This window comes from Centrocercus urophasianus, unplaced genomic scaffold (assembly GCF_019232065.1).
Source record: "Centrocercus urophasianus isolate 14NV4802_14NV808 unplaced genomic scaffold, USGS_Curo_1.0 seq_10, whole genome shotgun sequence".
Classification (NCBI taxonomy): domain Eukaryota; kingdom Metazoa; phylum Chordata; class Aves; order Galliformes; family Phasianidae; genus Centrocercus; species Centrocercus urophasianus.
The window spans coordinates 65,109,068-65,125,217 of record NW_024884142.1 but is presented as its reverse complement, the minus strand read 5'-3'; the positions used below and the strand labels follow the sequence as shown (position 1 = coordinate 65,125,217).

Here is a 16,150-nt window from a genome sequence, read left to right as displayed (position 1 = left end):
TTTTACTTCTTTCTGAATTAGCAGTATTTCTGTATGTTTGAGCTAGAGTTGTTAGTTGTTAGTTTAGACATTTTTGTTAATGTTTTAAGGGCTTTCTTTTTTGCCTGTAAAATGTGAAGTTTAGAGTGTTTGATGCTCTGTTAGCTGGAATTCATTCCATAAGTTGTAGCAGAATGTTTTTTAAACTTTGTGGAAAGAACTGACTACAATCTTCCTTCGAAATATTTTATGAAACATAATGAATTTTTCTGACTTGTAATTGAAAATATTACTGAGCTACTTGCTGCAAAAAATACACTTCTACTGTGCACCTTTTATCATGACCATTGAAGCAGAGCCATAAGGAAACAAGCTGATAGTTCTGCAGCTAGTTGTTTATTATGCCTTCTCCCCACATTCCTCCCCAGCATAGCTTTTTTTCCCAATTTATTGCCCGGAGCTTGAACAAATAACATCTTTAAATTCTCTGTTGCACCACATAAACATGATATGTGTTGCACTATGCTGAATTTTTAAGCCATTAGGGTTTATTTGTATTGTATTTCCATATGCTATTAGATTCTCATACTAATGTTCTTCTGAAGTTATTGTGGTAGGCTTTTTTTTTTTTTTTACTTATGCCTAAATATTGTAAGTGGATGCCTTCGTCTAAGAAACAAATGAACAAATAAAACAACAAGCAACCTGAACCTGTCTCACTTCACTTGCAGGTATCTCCATATTATTTAAGTTAGAGAAGAAGTGACTCGAGTAGACATCCTTTGAGAAGCTTTCTAACCAAAGGTAAGCAAGATTTTTAACTCATGACAAATATATTTTTGGTGTATCTGTTTTATGGCCCACCTTTTAAATAAACTGGCATCTGTGTTTTTGTCTGTCTTGATGTTTGACATGTCAAAACCTGTATTTCTTACAGATTTGTTAAAATGCTTCTAGATGGTCTGAAGGGAATTGCTCATGAAGCTCAGCATACAAGTGAAGTTCAGTCTTTTTTCAAAAATCTGTAACTTGTCAGGTTGCTTCTCATTAATATTGGAGCACATGGTACTGGCACTGAGGCTAAAGTTATCGTACAGATGTTACACAGAAGGATTCTTTCGTTCGTTAATGCATAGGATAAACGCAGATACATATATAAATATATATTTAATTTTAAATTTTGGTCATTCGAAAACTCTTAGCCTGGCCTTCCTCTGGAAGAAAGCTGATATGACCAGCCATGTGGCACTCTTCTAGTATGTTATGCTAGTGTCTTTTTAAGGGCGAATTAAACTGTTTGTAGAAAGTTCTGAGCCTACAGTTGCCAAAAATTACCTTGATGTGTTCTATGACAGGAATTAGGAGGTGCAGTCGTCTTTCTAAGCTCCTAATTCTGCAAGCTCCTTGATCTAGTCGAACTGGATTGCTTGTAGCTTTAGCAAGTAGGTGAGCTTTAGAAACACTTCATGTTTGCTCAGTACAGTCAGACTGTCATCTAACAAAGGTACGCTCCTTACATCATAGTGAAGAGATGAATAACTTGTTTAGAGTTTGAGTGATTTACCTGACAACGTGTGTGAATGCACGCTTCTGAATAAAAACTGCTTTTGTTTTTTTTATGAAATAGGGTTCTATCAACAATATACAGTCATTTGAGGAATATTTTAATACAAATTTTATCAATTTGATCAAATTCATACTGTGTACTGTTATCCTATGGATTCCCCAAGATGCTGTAACATAAAGAGGAATCTGCCATATCAATACTTTTTTTCAGTGATTGGCTCTAGCAATCTGGTCACTGTCAGACATTGGTAAATATGTGCTACAACTGTTTTTGTTTTGAAGAATGGAATATTGTAGTATTGGCAATGGCAAATAGTGGAAGATATATTAGGTATAATTGTGTGGGAGTTGAATAAGTTCAGATGAAGAAAATTAACTTGAAGTAAATGCAGTGATAAATGCGAAATATATGGAAAATAGCAATATAAGTTTCTCATATTACAGATAAAGAGAAGTAATGGAGGGTAAAGTAGTTGTAGGTGATGTCTCTTGTGGAGAGGAAATAAAATAGTACAAAGCCACAATGTGTCTTACGATTCATTCAATTACTGGCCAGTCTAACATAGAGCATATATCAAATGTGTATGAGAAATACAAAGTTGAAGGTAATAATCATTTACAGAATTAAGGTGTACTGTGATATAATTAAAGATTTTTACAATTCTACATCTTCTGTAGGAGAAAATAAAGTTGTGAAGAGCTTGATTTAAGGGAAGATCTCACAATTTTTGCACATTTGCATTAGCACTGAAGTTAACCTGTTAGTGGGTACTGGAGGGAAAGGTCATGTACTCCTGTTTCTTCTTTCAGTGTAATGGACAAATTTGGTGGAACAGGGAAGAGATGAGTCCTTTCTACCTCCCTTCTTTCTAACTGAATAATATTAGGAGGATAAGATGAATGTGCAATCAAACTGTATCAAAAGTAGAAAAAGAATCTTTGGTAATGACTCTGCTTCTAAGACAGCTTCTGTGATTTCTTTAGTATTAGTCACTTTATTGTATCTCTGTAGTGCAAAGCACAAAATAAATGTATATATTTAGACTTGGGAAAGTAAGTAGATACTCTGAGATATTAGTCTATTCTAGCTTTTTTTTTCTAATTAATGGTAAAATTCAAATGGTGGGTTTTGTACTATTAGGTTAATTTTATGTAAACAAATCATGTTCTATATAATTATAAGCAAATTATATTAAATGACTCCTGACACTACGTTCCTTCAAATCTCTTTTATTTCCTGTATATTCAAGTGCTGTACTTCTGCAGTAAATTAGTGTTCCACTACTATTCTCTTCCATACTTCCTAAGTAAAAGATAATTACTGAAGCCAGTCAGAAACTTCTGTTCTTACTTTGAATGTTTCTTTTCAAAATATTCTTATATTGGGGTGGGAAAATAAGATAAACAGAAGCAACTTCTTTCTTCTTTCTTTTTCTAGATAGGTCCCATTTGATTTCAACCCTTCTAGGATTTAGGATTCTGTGAAACTCTAAATAAGAAATAATTGTAAGAAGCACTAACTGATCACTTAAGACATACAATATGATTTTGGTGAGGTTCAATAAAGTTACGAATTAGGCTGGATTAATGTGCAAGTTAATAATAAGATCTCCTGTTTTAATTTGTTTTGTGCTGTCTGTTTTGTAGAAGACATAAGGAAAAAGGAAAGAGCAGGTTGGATTTAAGGAAAGAAGATCTAAGATCAATTGCTAAAGAGTGATAACTTTTAGAAGGGAAGGGGAAAAGGAGGCTATTTTTAACAATTGAGAGCAATTAATATGGACTTGTCTTACAGCCCTCCATAAATTTATTTTCTGTGAGCAAAGGGCTGATGTAACACTAGTGCAAACTAAATTGATCTAAGAAGAAACCTACTACACCCTTGTAGCCAAATACAAAGAATTGAAAGAAAGTTCTTAGGAAAAGATGAGAAGGAGAAAAAAAACAAAAATATGAGAATGTAAGCTATCTTGATCTCTTACTTTATACAATTCCTTATACTGAAATAAATTAGAATGTATATTTTTCTTTCATACAAAGTGAAGGATTATGATAAATTAATTGAAGTCCTTTGTTTCTGGCTCTTGCAAAAAGTCTAAAGAAATATTTGAAGTAATGAAAAATTAATGCAAATATGCTTGTATATCAACTAAAAAATTGGTCAGAAACATATGCTATGAGCCTATTTTCAGTCGTTACCAGCACTGTGCAGTGTGAAAAGATAGGTTAAAAATAATTACGTGTTTTTGAAGGGAAGACTTCTCTGAGAAGATTGGTGAAATGAAGTATGTAACAGAATGAGTAATGTGAGAAATGAGAATTTGAAAAAGGTTCAGGGAGAGCCAAACACCATCTATGATTATGAAGATGGTGAGGGATGTAAAGAACAACAAAAACAAAAAGACTACTGTAAGTGCATAAGTAGTGAAAGAAAAGCTAGGCTGATTAATTGAATTGGGTGATTACAATGGTCTGGGAATAACAAAGGCCACAGAAGAAACTAAGATTATCAGTACCTTCTTCACCTCTGTTTTCACTGATAAGCCCGGCCTTCAGGTATCCCAGACCCTTAAGAAGGGAGGCTAAGCCTGGAATAAGAAAGACTTACTGTTGAAAGAGGAGGATTATGGTAATGAGTGCTTAATCTGGATGTCAAGAAATCCATGGCATTGATGGGATGTATCCACGAGTTCTGAGTTGATGGCTGATAGCAGTGTAAGGGCACACCAATTTTCCTCAAAATGTCATGGCAATTTAGAAAAGTTCCTGAGGATTGGAAGGAAGCATGGATCACACCCTCTAGGAAGGATCTGGAGAAGTGCAGGCTGGTTAGCATTGTCTTGATCACTGCGATAGTGGAAGAATGTGTAATCCTGTAATTTCAGATAAAGGGCAAGAAGATGAATGGGAATAATGGCCATGGATTTAAAAAGAGAAAGTCATGCTTAGCTCACCTGATAGCTATCTCATCACAGAAGGATAGCTTGGTGGATGAGAAGAGGAGCAGTAGATGTTGTCTACCTTGCTATCAGCAAGACTTTCCAATTTGTTTCTTGTCGTATTGTCATAAGCAATCTGTACGGGCTGAACAACAGACAGCAAGAGAGACTGAAAGACTGTAAACTGGTTGAACTGCCATCTCAGAAGGTTGTGATTAGCACTACAAAGTCCTACGAAAGGCCAGTCGCTGATGATGTACACTATAGATTAATGCTGGCTTCAGTACCGTTTAACATTCTAATTAGTGATCCAGTTGATTGGTTTGATTGCGTACTTAGCATGTTTGTTGATGATACAAAACTGGGAAGAATGCACGATACCCCCAGATGGTTGTGCTTATCACACATGGTGAATGTTCTTATCAGCATATACAAATACCTGATGATGCAAATCAAGAAAGGGAAATGAAATCCTTGGTAGAGTCAAAGCGACAGGACCAGAGAGAGTGGGTGGAAACTGAAATACATGAAATTCCATTTGAGCACTGTGAAGGCTCTCAGGTACTGGAACAGGCTGTTAGGATAGTCCCCAAGTTCTCCATCCTTGAAGGTATTTAAAACATGACTGCACCCTGACCTGTGGTCCTTAGTAACTTGCGGTAGCTGACTGTCCTTGAGTACGGGTGTTGGCCTAGATAATCTGCAAGAAGTCCCTTCCAATTCCACTCCCTCAGTGATTCTATGTCATTCTCTGACAGTTTATAAGAAAAGGGGAAACACTGTATTTTTCAGGCAGAAAAAAGTTAAAACATACTGATACATTCCATGATTGCCTGGGACACAAAGTTGCTTGCAATTCTTTCTTTCATAGTCAAGCTATGGATAAGCAGGGGTGATGCTTAAGCCACTTTTCCCCTGATTAGGAAGTTTAGGTGATAGAATAGTAAAAGAAAAGATACCTTTCTTAGGCTCAGCTCAGTGTTTGGTGTTTTGTTGTTGTTTTTTCTTCCCTCCTAGGGGAAAAAAAAAATAGAGCTTTTGGAAGTATTTTTCAGGATCTAAGTGGAAAGAACAAAGATTAATTTTGATCTTGTGAAACTGACTGTGCTATAATATTTTTACCCTGCCTGCAGGGTGTCTTAATATTTGTTTGGAATAAGTTCTAGTCCTTATCTTTCATCTTAAAATACCAATGATGTGATACAGATTGGCCTCTCGTCATACTTGGTCTTCTCTTAGTTACCGTATCGCACCCACTCTCTATCTAAAAAATGCAGACAACTTAAAATTTCTTTGCAGGCTGACTTGGTCTGCTTATTAACCTGGCATGCCCTGAACCCTGTTTGTGAAGACTGGAGTGAGGAGAGATGGGGTCAGGGAGGGTAGAGGAGGTGAGGAAGTATCAAGTTTCAAAAATAGGAATCTCACAAGTATTTTTTTCTTTCTTAGTCCTGTAGGAAGTCATTGGTTTGCTCTGGACAATACTTCATATTTTTTACGTGCTAGACTTGCAATTTTGTCTTGCCTTTTAATGCCATTTAGCCTGGTAACTAGATTTGCTTGTCAGATTCCTCATTTTGAATGCACTGTGTAATCTGTCACATATATCAGCCAAGGTGAGTGGGGGAGGGAGTGCTACAAAAGTTCCCCTGATGCTCTACTTCATCTGCTGTCAGCTTGTACACAATTTGGTTTTGTTCATGCTGCAAATGGAGGAAGTGATATGAATGGCTAAAAATCACAGTTCAGGGAGAAAGGAGGAGGAAAGAAAGGACAATTTTCTTCATAAATTTCTTGAGATTTCTTTGTTATCATATGTGAAAGCAAATGTTGGACAACACTGGGAGGGGCAGGGCTACATGCCAGCAAATGCTGAGGATCGAAGTCTGCTGTAGCAACAAAATTTTCCTAAAAATATAAACTAAATTTTTTTAAACATTTTTTTGAAGTGGTTATTTATAAGAGGGACAGGAAAACGTTTCCATTTCATATACTTTTTGTTAAACATCTATACTAACTGCTTCCTTAGAAGAAATGAGGAGTTGAACTGATTCTGTATGTGGCATGCTGCTTGTTGTTGTTTTTCTACAACCTCCAAAAGACAAGTGATCTTCATTCTTGTTAATGATGATAACAGCTAATTATGCTCAGGAGGCTGACAGATTAGATACACTATTTCTACATTCCTTAATTCTTTAGTTGGCTTCAAAGTACCATTCACAGATATTTACTTACCACTCAACGATGAGTGTTCTGCCTGTAACATGTTTAGAAATTAGGTGCAAGGAATGCAATTTTGATTTTTTTGACTCTGATTCCTTTTTTTTTTTTTTTTTTTTTCCCAAGAAGAGAATGTTTCTTGCTCATTTTAAAATTTAGAATGCACTTGTAAACATGCGTATATATTTCCTGTTTTGCTCTTGTCAAGACTTCTAAAAATTTGAAGGTCAGATGCATCTTCAGGTTTAATTCAGAACCTATCTTCTAGGGAGCAAATAACTTGATGTCATATTTCAGGCCTTTTGCTTTACATATGCTAATTATTATATTACATTTGGCAGTTGGTGGTTTTATATAGAGGAAGAGGAAGTGTGAGCATTAAATGACAGCTGTATGCTTTGCAGCTAACTCAGTTTTCAGGGCAGCCAGCATTTAATGGTATTTTTAGGTTTAGCGAAGTGAACTTGGTTCTTTTATTTTTGCCTTTGATGTGCTTTGAAACACAATAAAGATAAATGAATTACTTTGTTTTTCTTGAAGGAAAAAGTGTAGCATGTGTAACCTTGATAGATTCTAAGTTACTAAAGTGCAGTGGTTTGGCTAAGAAGAAAGGAAACTTGTACCACTATAGTGAGTTGTTGGGATTGTCATTCTGTATGGAGGTAGTGAAGTGATCTAGTTAAAAACTTAACAGCTAAGCTTAAATTAAGCTTTCTTTTTTTCTTTGTTAGGACTATAAAAATATAAATGTGAAATATAAAAACTGGCATACTGAAGTTACACTGTAGCTGGCAAGTCTGCTTTATGAAATATAAAGATAATTTTGTCTTTAAGCCCTATGTTTCTATTCCTGTTGCCCTTGTATTTGTTATTAAGCTCACCCGGGAACTTAAAATAGCTAAACCACACACTGAAGCAGAGTAGAGGATTCTGTGAAGAGCTGTAAACTTTGTTTCTAGAACTGTATACTGAAATAATTATTTCATCATTGCAAACTTGGCTTTTTTGATTTAGTAGAACTGAATTAAAGCACATTTTGAAACAGGCACATTCATGACATACAGGAACATTGTCACAGTTGCCTGTGTAACAGCTGCAGGTCTACAGACTGTGTAAGGCTCAGGGGCGCTATAACTGCGGCTGTACCTCTGGGGTGAAAAATAAAAAGTGAATATTGTATCTTGATGTTTCAGTGATGCAGAGCATGGCTGACAACTTTTGACGGATAAATAGTTTCTTAACTTCTCTTTTTTTTTTTTAAAGCCAACATCCAGTGCCTTTGAGTTCAAGTAGTTTAGAACTTTATTTTAGGAAGATCTTGTAGAAACACAATAAAAATTCTGGAGAGACAGGAGATGCTTTGTTTATGGTCACACAAGGTTTAGATATTTTTGTAAAGTGTGATCAGAAATAGCATATTTTAGAATACTCGGGGAAAAAAGTGGAATTTCATCTGTGAAGGCTTCCTATCTTGCCTCCCTTCTTTGTGAATATCTACTTGAAGTGAGTGCTTTAATCTGTTTATGTATTTTACATGTGGATTGGTTTGTTTTTTAAATCTACTTTAGTGATGTATGAATAAATCTTAACTGAACCTTTTATTTTGCTGGAAAAATTGTTCTCTCATTAACCTCAGTGCTGTCTGCAAACGAAATGGATGGAGGATAAAGAACTGGTGTGTTTTCTTTTGGGAAATGCATTCTGTTGCATGTCCCTTATCTGCTACATGCTCATAGCTCTTCAACTCTTCCATCTTTGTTTCTGAGTTTTGCTCACTTGTGCATTACTTCCTTTTCCCTTTCCCAACCAGCTTTTTTTCTTTTACTTTTTTTTTTTTTTCGCTCCTTAGTAAAACTACAAGGTTGCTTGTGTGTAGTCCATGTGGTTGCAAAAGAGGAAAGAACTGACATCAGCTAACATGTGCAACCTTCCTGGCCATACTGCTACATAAACTTATATATGCTATGTATTATATGCGTGTGTTCATATACTTCATACCCTGAGGGACTGAGCAATCCAGTCTTGCTCAGTCTCCATAGAAGGAGGCCTAGAAACTGAGTGGCTTTGGATATTGCACAGATGTAGAGACTGAGAGAAATGCTACTAAGGAAATTTTAATTTTAGTCAGCAATGATTTGGTACTGCTTAATTTGTCCAATCCTTTTAAAAAATATTTTCTCTAGCAATTCTTACTGTTAACACGTCTTCCCCACTTCTCCCAATTCTATACCTTGACTTTTCATACGTATGTACTTGAGTTTCTATCTGATAGATTTTTGTTTTAAAAAATCAGTTTTATTTATGTTTTTGTTGCTTTTACATCTAAGTGTCTGATATGGCTAGAATATGCTTAATGTCTCCTTTCGGTCACTGATGACTACGGTGATTATCATGTAGTCATCTACCTTCATTATTTTAATTTGCATATTAGCATATTAATTCTCTGCCCTTTTTTAAAGTTACATTTTGTCAGGTATTTATCACAGCAACTGTCCAACTATGTTGGGTGTACTACTCCGTGAAGATGTTACTAGAATAATTTTATTGCATGTTTTCTTGCATACTATGTAGGAGAAGAGCTAAGCACAATGGCAACAGATATTTCTCCATTTATGTTTAAGTTACAGAAAGTAGTAAAATTACAAATAAGGTCTTCCATTCTCGCAAAGTAGATTTTGATTCTTATTCATATTTAAAGAATCTTTCTGTTGATCATATATATAGTCTTAAATGTTATTTGTTCCTTCTCTAGAAGTATAGATTTCCAAAATAGTATGGCATACATGTTGACTATTCAGACTCAGTATCTACTTTTGTTGTTGTGTCTATAATTAAATGTGGAAGATAGCTTGAACTGGGAATTATTTTTTTTTTCCTATTACATTAATATTTAATTTTCAAAGTGATCATGTATTTGGTGAGGATGAACTGGAGATCTGTCAAACATTTTTGCTTTTCCTCTTCAGAGGATTGCTTGGTAGTTATGGTATTTCACTAGAATGTTGATTGCTGAGGTTCAGCCTTGTAGACATTTTGCAGTAAATGTTTAATTTCCTTCTCTGTTTCAAATAGAGAAGTGAGAACTTATTTGTTACTGGAATATTAATGATATTTCAACACAGTGGGAATACATAGTTACTGATGTAACTTAGAGTGAGAACTGAATATTGGATAAACCTTACTCTCTTTTTTCCCCCCTTATTATATGTATAAAGCAAAATTGCTTTCTAAAGTGTGAAACAAAGTCCCTACAGAAACAACCAGAAAGAAAACCCCAAATTTAAATTTGGTTCCTTGTAGGTTAAATGAATGACTGTACAAGTCAACCTGTTTGCATGGTATTTCAGAGTAGGATAGGAAAATGTTCAGTGCATTGTACTTTGTAGCTTCTCTGGATAATCATTTCTGTATTTATACCTCAGTTCTACAGTTTTCCATAAAGCTGCTTTTTTTCCAGTTGACTCAGAATTTTTATGCTAATGTGTATTCTTTCATCAGTCTCTTTACAAATGTCACTGAGGATCTGTAGAGCTCAGTGGAAACAATACCAGCCTTGTTTAGCTTAAGCACAATATGCTACCATTGTAGTATTGTCCGACTTTCTATGTGCATATCAGAATGAGATGGAATTCAGTGCACCATGCAAACTAATATTGGGTCATTGTGTGTGTAGGAACAATTAACTATTTATCTCTAAATTGCATTCTCTTTTTTGTGCAAGTGCACTTTTTAAGGTTAGTTCCAAATGCTGTAATGAACTTGTTGCTCTGGTGCCTGCTTAATAAAAAAAATAGGTTAATTTGGATTCATTTTAATATTAATTTAATAATCTTCATCTTTATAATCCTAACAATTAAGACTCAACAATACTAATTTGAGCTATACACTGTCTGAGCACTGACTGTGGTCTTGTTCAACATCTTCATCAGTGACCAGGTCAAAGGGATAGAGTTCACCTTTAGGAGTCTGTTGATGATGCTGAGCTGGGAGGTGTAGCTGATGCACCAGAAAGCTGTGCTGGCATTCAGTGAGACCTGGACAGATTGTAGAGTTTGGCAGAGAGGGACGTGATGAGGTTCAACAAGGGAAGTGCAGAATCTTGCACCTGGGGAGGAATAGCCACGTGCGTCAGTACAGGTTAGGGGCTTACCTGCTGGAGAGCTCTGCAGAGAAGGATCTAGGGGTTCTGGTGAAAAACAGGATGGCCGTGAGCCAGCAGTGTTCCCCCATGGCCAAGAAGACCAATGGGATCCAGAAGTGCATTAAAAAGATCATGGCCAGCATGCTGATGGAGTAATCCTCCCCTTCCGCTCTGTTCTGGCAAAGTCACATCTGGAGTCCAGTTCTGGGCTCCTCAGTTCAAAAAATGTAGGGATCTAGAGAGAGCCCAGTGGAGGGTCAGAAAGATGATAAAATGCCTGGAGCATTTCCATATGAGGAGAGAGAAGGCTGAGAGCTGATCTTATCAATGCTTATAAATATCTAATGTCAAATGAATGGGGCTTTTTTTTTTTGTGGTACCCAGTGACAGGACAAGGGGCAGCTGGTGAAAAGTGGAAGAGAGGAAGTCCTACACAAACATACAGGATAACTTCTTTACTGTAAGGGTGCTAGAGCACTGAAGCAGGCTGCCCAGGAGGGCTGTGAAGTCTTCTCTGGAGATGTTTAAATCCTGCCTGGACACTTTCCTGCTCAACCTATTATAGGGAACGTGCTTTAGCATGAGGGATGGACTAAGCAATCTCCTGAAGTCCCTTCCAACCTGTATGATTCTATGATTATATGATCCTTAATATTAAAAGAACTGCTGCATGAGAGTGGCTTGCAGTTAGTTTGGGTTTTATGGCTTTTTTTGTATCTTTTAATTGCTCTTCTTACAAAATCAGTTCTCACTGTGCCTTAAGACATTAAATTACTGATGTGTTTTTAAAATTACTTACTGTAGTTTCTTAAGTAGCTGTAAAGGAATTAATTGGATTCTTTACTTTATTTCCAGGTGATTTGACAGGTATGTCTGGCAAAATGCATGGCCCTGTGACAGCCATAATTTTAACTGCTAGTAGGGATCTGAAAGGAAATTACATTCCTATACATTACACAACAGGAAAAGAACTATTCTCTTCTAAAATTCTACTTTAACTTTTCTGCATAAAACTGTCTCATCTCTTATGTGCAATTGGTTGTAGACTAGTTTATTCAAGTCCATTTGAAAAGGTTCACCTTCATCTGAAGTGGGATGGGGGAGAGGTCAGGGGTTTGTACTAGGGAAACGGGGAAAGGTCACTGTTTTACCTGAGAAATGTGATGATAGATCTTAGTTTTCTGCAAAGTCTAATAAATTGATCTACTACTTTTTGCTATGGCTAATCTTATTGGTTCTATCAAACTGATCTTCAAGCCTGTAGAAATTTTTGTTACCTTATTGCATGGATGTGTTTGTGCTTATTTAATTGTTTTGTAATTTTTTTAAAATGCATATGAGCATTTATTTGTTTAAAAACGAGGAAAAATCAGCTGAGCGTAGTCTGTAGAAAATCTGTTAAAATCACTCACTTCATAATCTACCCTAGGTCAAGATACTTTTATCAGTGCTATACATAATGGTGATGCTAATATCCAAAGCCTTTTATAAGCAATTTATAATTCGTTGACAAATGCAGAGGCAATTCACTTTAGGGATGGACATTTCTCTAGGTTACAAAGAAAATAGAATGTGATAATGTTCTAAATTTGGGAAGAGTGGAGGGATCTATTGTTCATTTTACTGATAAAGATAGTAAATCTGAATTGAGAAGGAAAAGAAATTCAATCTCATCAGGATGTTTCAGAAATGTAGTTTGTATAATAATCTTATATGAGCTTTCTAAGAGTCAGAAGCTTAGCAAAAGTGATTATTTCTTTTCAAAACTCTTGATTTTTGCAATAATTCTGTCATTTCTTCAATGTAGATGTGTTGTGGAAGAGAGAAATATGCACTGATACCAAGTAAAAATGCAGTTCCAGAAATGTGCATTCTCTATGAATGAAAGTCTGTTGGCTGAACAGAAACTTTGTGCTAAATTGAGGCCAATAATAAAATTCAAAAGCAGATTTTTTTTGCAGTGCTTTAAGTTCATAGCTACATTTGTGCACGAACGGTTTGGATCAGTTAATTATACCCTCCTATTTTAACACTTTCATTTACATAATGAGCAGAACTTGGTAAAACAAATGTAAAATTCAGTGTCTGAATTATTGGATGAGGAATTATGTAATCTGAATTTTAAAAGCAAAAAAAAGAACCTATAAATGTGAACCATTCCAGATAAGCATGGAATTTAATTCATATTCCGTATGCCTGATAGTGAATCACATTTGTATTGTTCGTATCTTCCAGTAGTATTCAGTATTCAGTTAATATTAATCTATTTAGATAGATATGTAAAGGTAAGTTACTGAAACTGTTGAATATGGGTGTTTATTTTCCCCCTCGTCATATGACTTGTTCATAAGGTCACTAAGCTACACAATTTGCTAATTACTGAAATATTTTGGTAACTCATCTTAAAGTGTCTTCAAAAAGTATCCTAAAGTCATCTTTATCCAACAAATTTAGGGACATAACAGCAGAGTTACGAATGCCTGAAACTATCATCATTTAATCTCATAAGAGATTTTTTACAGAATCCAGAGAAAGAGATAAGTTTGGGAGTTGAGAGCGTGGAGGGCAAAGTAGTAAGATTTCTGTATTGTTAAGAACATATTTTTAAGACTGTACCTTTTAAAGGCTAGTTTACTCCATTGTCCTCACACTAAGAATCAAGACAGGCTTATAAACGTTCCCTTTAAAGTCTCTCAAGCAGGAAGGAATATAAAATTGACTCTTCATTCCTTAATTTTGGTCATAGTGACTCTGTCAGAAAAATATGTCTACTGTAGGAGAAGTCTTCTGTTTAGAAGAGCTAGGAGGGTGAGGTCCTTTCTCATCTGGCTCAGAATTTCTGAAATATGTTTCCAAACTGTAGTTTCGAAAACACTTTTGTTCCTATTTAAAATGAAAATATATATAGTAAATTTTTGCAGCAGGACAATTCATGGTAATTCTTTGTCACATACTTTTCCCTAACAAACTAAAGGCAAAACTGTAGAGCAATGCCAGAGACAGATAAAAGATAGCTAAATTGCTTTTGTTTTTTAAAGGAGCAAGAAGATAGGTAGGATGGGGTGGGATGTAAGACATTGTTTACTTAAAACTTTCATTTTACTAAAATTGGTTTCAGTTGTAATCTTAAGTTTCATCAATAACTTTATTTTTCAGTTTGAGAGCAATTTGATTCCAGATAAGATATCAAATGATCACTGTACAAATGGCATTGACTTTTTATTGTTCTTAAGTTGTACTGAATTTGAGTGGACTGCTGGGAAATGAAGGGCAATATTCTGCTAGCAACTCTCTCATTTCTGTTACTGTTCTTCTGTTTGCATTTTAGTGTATGTGAAAAGGTTTCCTTCATTGAAAGAGATCTGTGACTGTTAAAGTTGCCAAGTTGTTTGGTAACTAAGAGTAATCTAAAATATTTTGTTAATATTATGCAATCTGCTTTCCACATTTACATTGTAGGATTAAAATCAAAATTGTTTTTACTTTCTAAGATTGTATGAATTAAGTGTATTCCAATCACCATAGATTTCAACATCCTTTCTTTCCGTATTTAACTTGTTCTTTGATTAAATTGAAAGGACAGAAGAAATGAAAGTGTATGTTCTCAGTAAGAACTTATTTAAAAGCTCTTGATATGTGGTGATGTGCAATATTACTTCAGAGTACATGAGAAGGTACTTGTTGATATCTGAAATTACGGAGCCCGGGTCAATTGGAAAGGTGCATGAAATTGGCCAGTAGTATTTCAGTTTATGCCACCTCACAGTCTGTACCAGTCAATAAAGAGCCAAGTTTCCATTAAAAAAAAAAAATCACGCTCACGCTCTCACTGATGATAATTTGGCAAAATAGAAAACGTTTTTTTGGAATTGATTAGGAATTTTTTTCCTCTTACTCAAGGTATTGCATTGTTTTCTGACACTGAAACAGTGGATTCATACATTTCCAGAGTTCTTCTGAGTACTCTGTCAGAATTAGAAACCTATTTTATGGAGTAGGCAACTTCAGGGATCTCTGGAGGTCCCTTCCAACCCCTACAATTCTGTAACTATTTAATAATTTTGTTTTTTTGTTGGTATGTCTTTTTACTGAGTGGACAATCCATCCTGATTTTGGGTTTCACTGTAGTACACTTATGAAAAATGGAAATGCCTTTTATGAACTGTTGGGGCACATTGACTTGTGAAACTCAAAGCTTGCAATCTATTCTCCTTACTGAACAATTTACTTTTTTCTCAGTGCTTGACTCTTTATTCAAATGAAATACAGCCTCTGAACCTACTACCAAATTTCTACTCCCAAATGTGAAATTCCAGTCAAAATGTAACATTTCTTTCTTATAAACTTCTCATTAAAAGCCCTTTCTTCAGACACACCAAGGGTCTCCAGATCCAGTATTCATTATTTGATTCAGAATCATAGAAAGCAATTATAAGCAGTATGTGAAAATAGTTTTACGAACATCCCATAAATGGTCTGAGAAACCTAGAACGTGTTTTCTACAGAAAGTGTATGACAGTGCTAATATGTTCAATGAGAAGTCTTAAAACATTTAGGTATTTTTTGTTTGAACTCATGCTGTATTCCTGAAGATTTAACATTCAGACTATTAACTACACTATTTATAGATAGTGATATTATCTAACTACTTGTAATTTTTCTATCATATCATTTTGTCTGCAGAAATTTGTTGTATGTTGAGTGTGAAAGCTCTCTTACTGTTACTTTTGGAATAAAACTGGACGGGACATTTCTTAACAGTCTTTTTCTAATTTTTCCCTGTGCCTGCTGCTGCTCAGTGTTTTTCTAACGGAATTCTGATACTACTTATTGCACTGAGCTAGAACAATAAGAAAAATTGATACTTTAGGACATTATGATTAACTCTGGAAATAGGTAGAATGTATTTTTCTTTAATTGTTTCAGAATAATGGAATATATGTCCATTATTTCTTAAATGGTGATTTGCTTTTTCTTTTTTTTCTGCCAGTGTTTTACAACAATTGTGAACTTTTAACTCCTGTATTTAGTAGTGTTTGTGAGCAACCTGAGAGTAACAAGTTTGCTTTGAAATGTATCACATGTAATACATGTCTTGATTATAATAGGAATATTTTCCTCTGTAATCACCAGCTAGTCAGTTTACAGATGCAGAATTTTCCTTGGAGCATTATCCCAACACGTAAAATTGTCATGCAGCAGGTTATTCAGCAACTAGTGACTTTCTGTTTGCATTATGCAAAAGATTGCTCACTGCAAGGTAGTAGTCCTTTCCCTTGTGTCTGAATGATCAAAATGTGGTGTA

At 35.1% G+C, this 16,150-nt stretch overlaps 1 protein-coding gene across 3 annotated transcripts in view; it reads left to right on the top strand.

Moving 5' to 3' along the window:
- The window catches only part of SIPA1L2 (signal induced proliferation associated 1 like 2), a 138,902-nt gene that overhangs the window by 31,671 nt on the left and 91,081 nt on the right, over nt 1-16,150 (top strand). For all 3 annotated transcript variants that reach the window (XM_042811139.1, XM_042811135.1, XM_042811126.1), the window contains exon 2: nt 711-783. The gene's annotated coding sequence lies outside the window, so the exon portion shown is untranslated. The remainder of the gene's footprint in view (nt 1-710; nt 784-16,150) is intronic.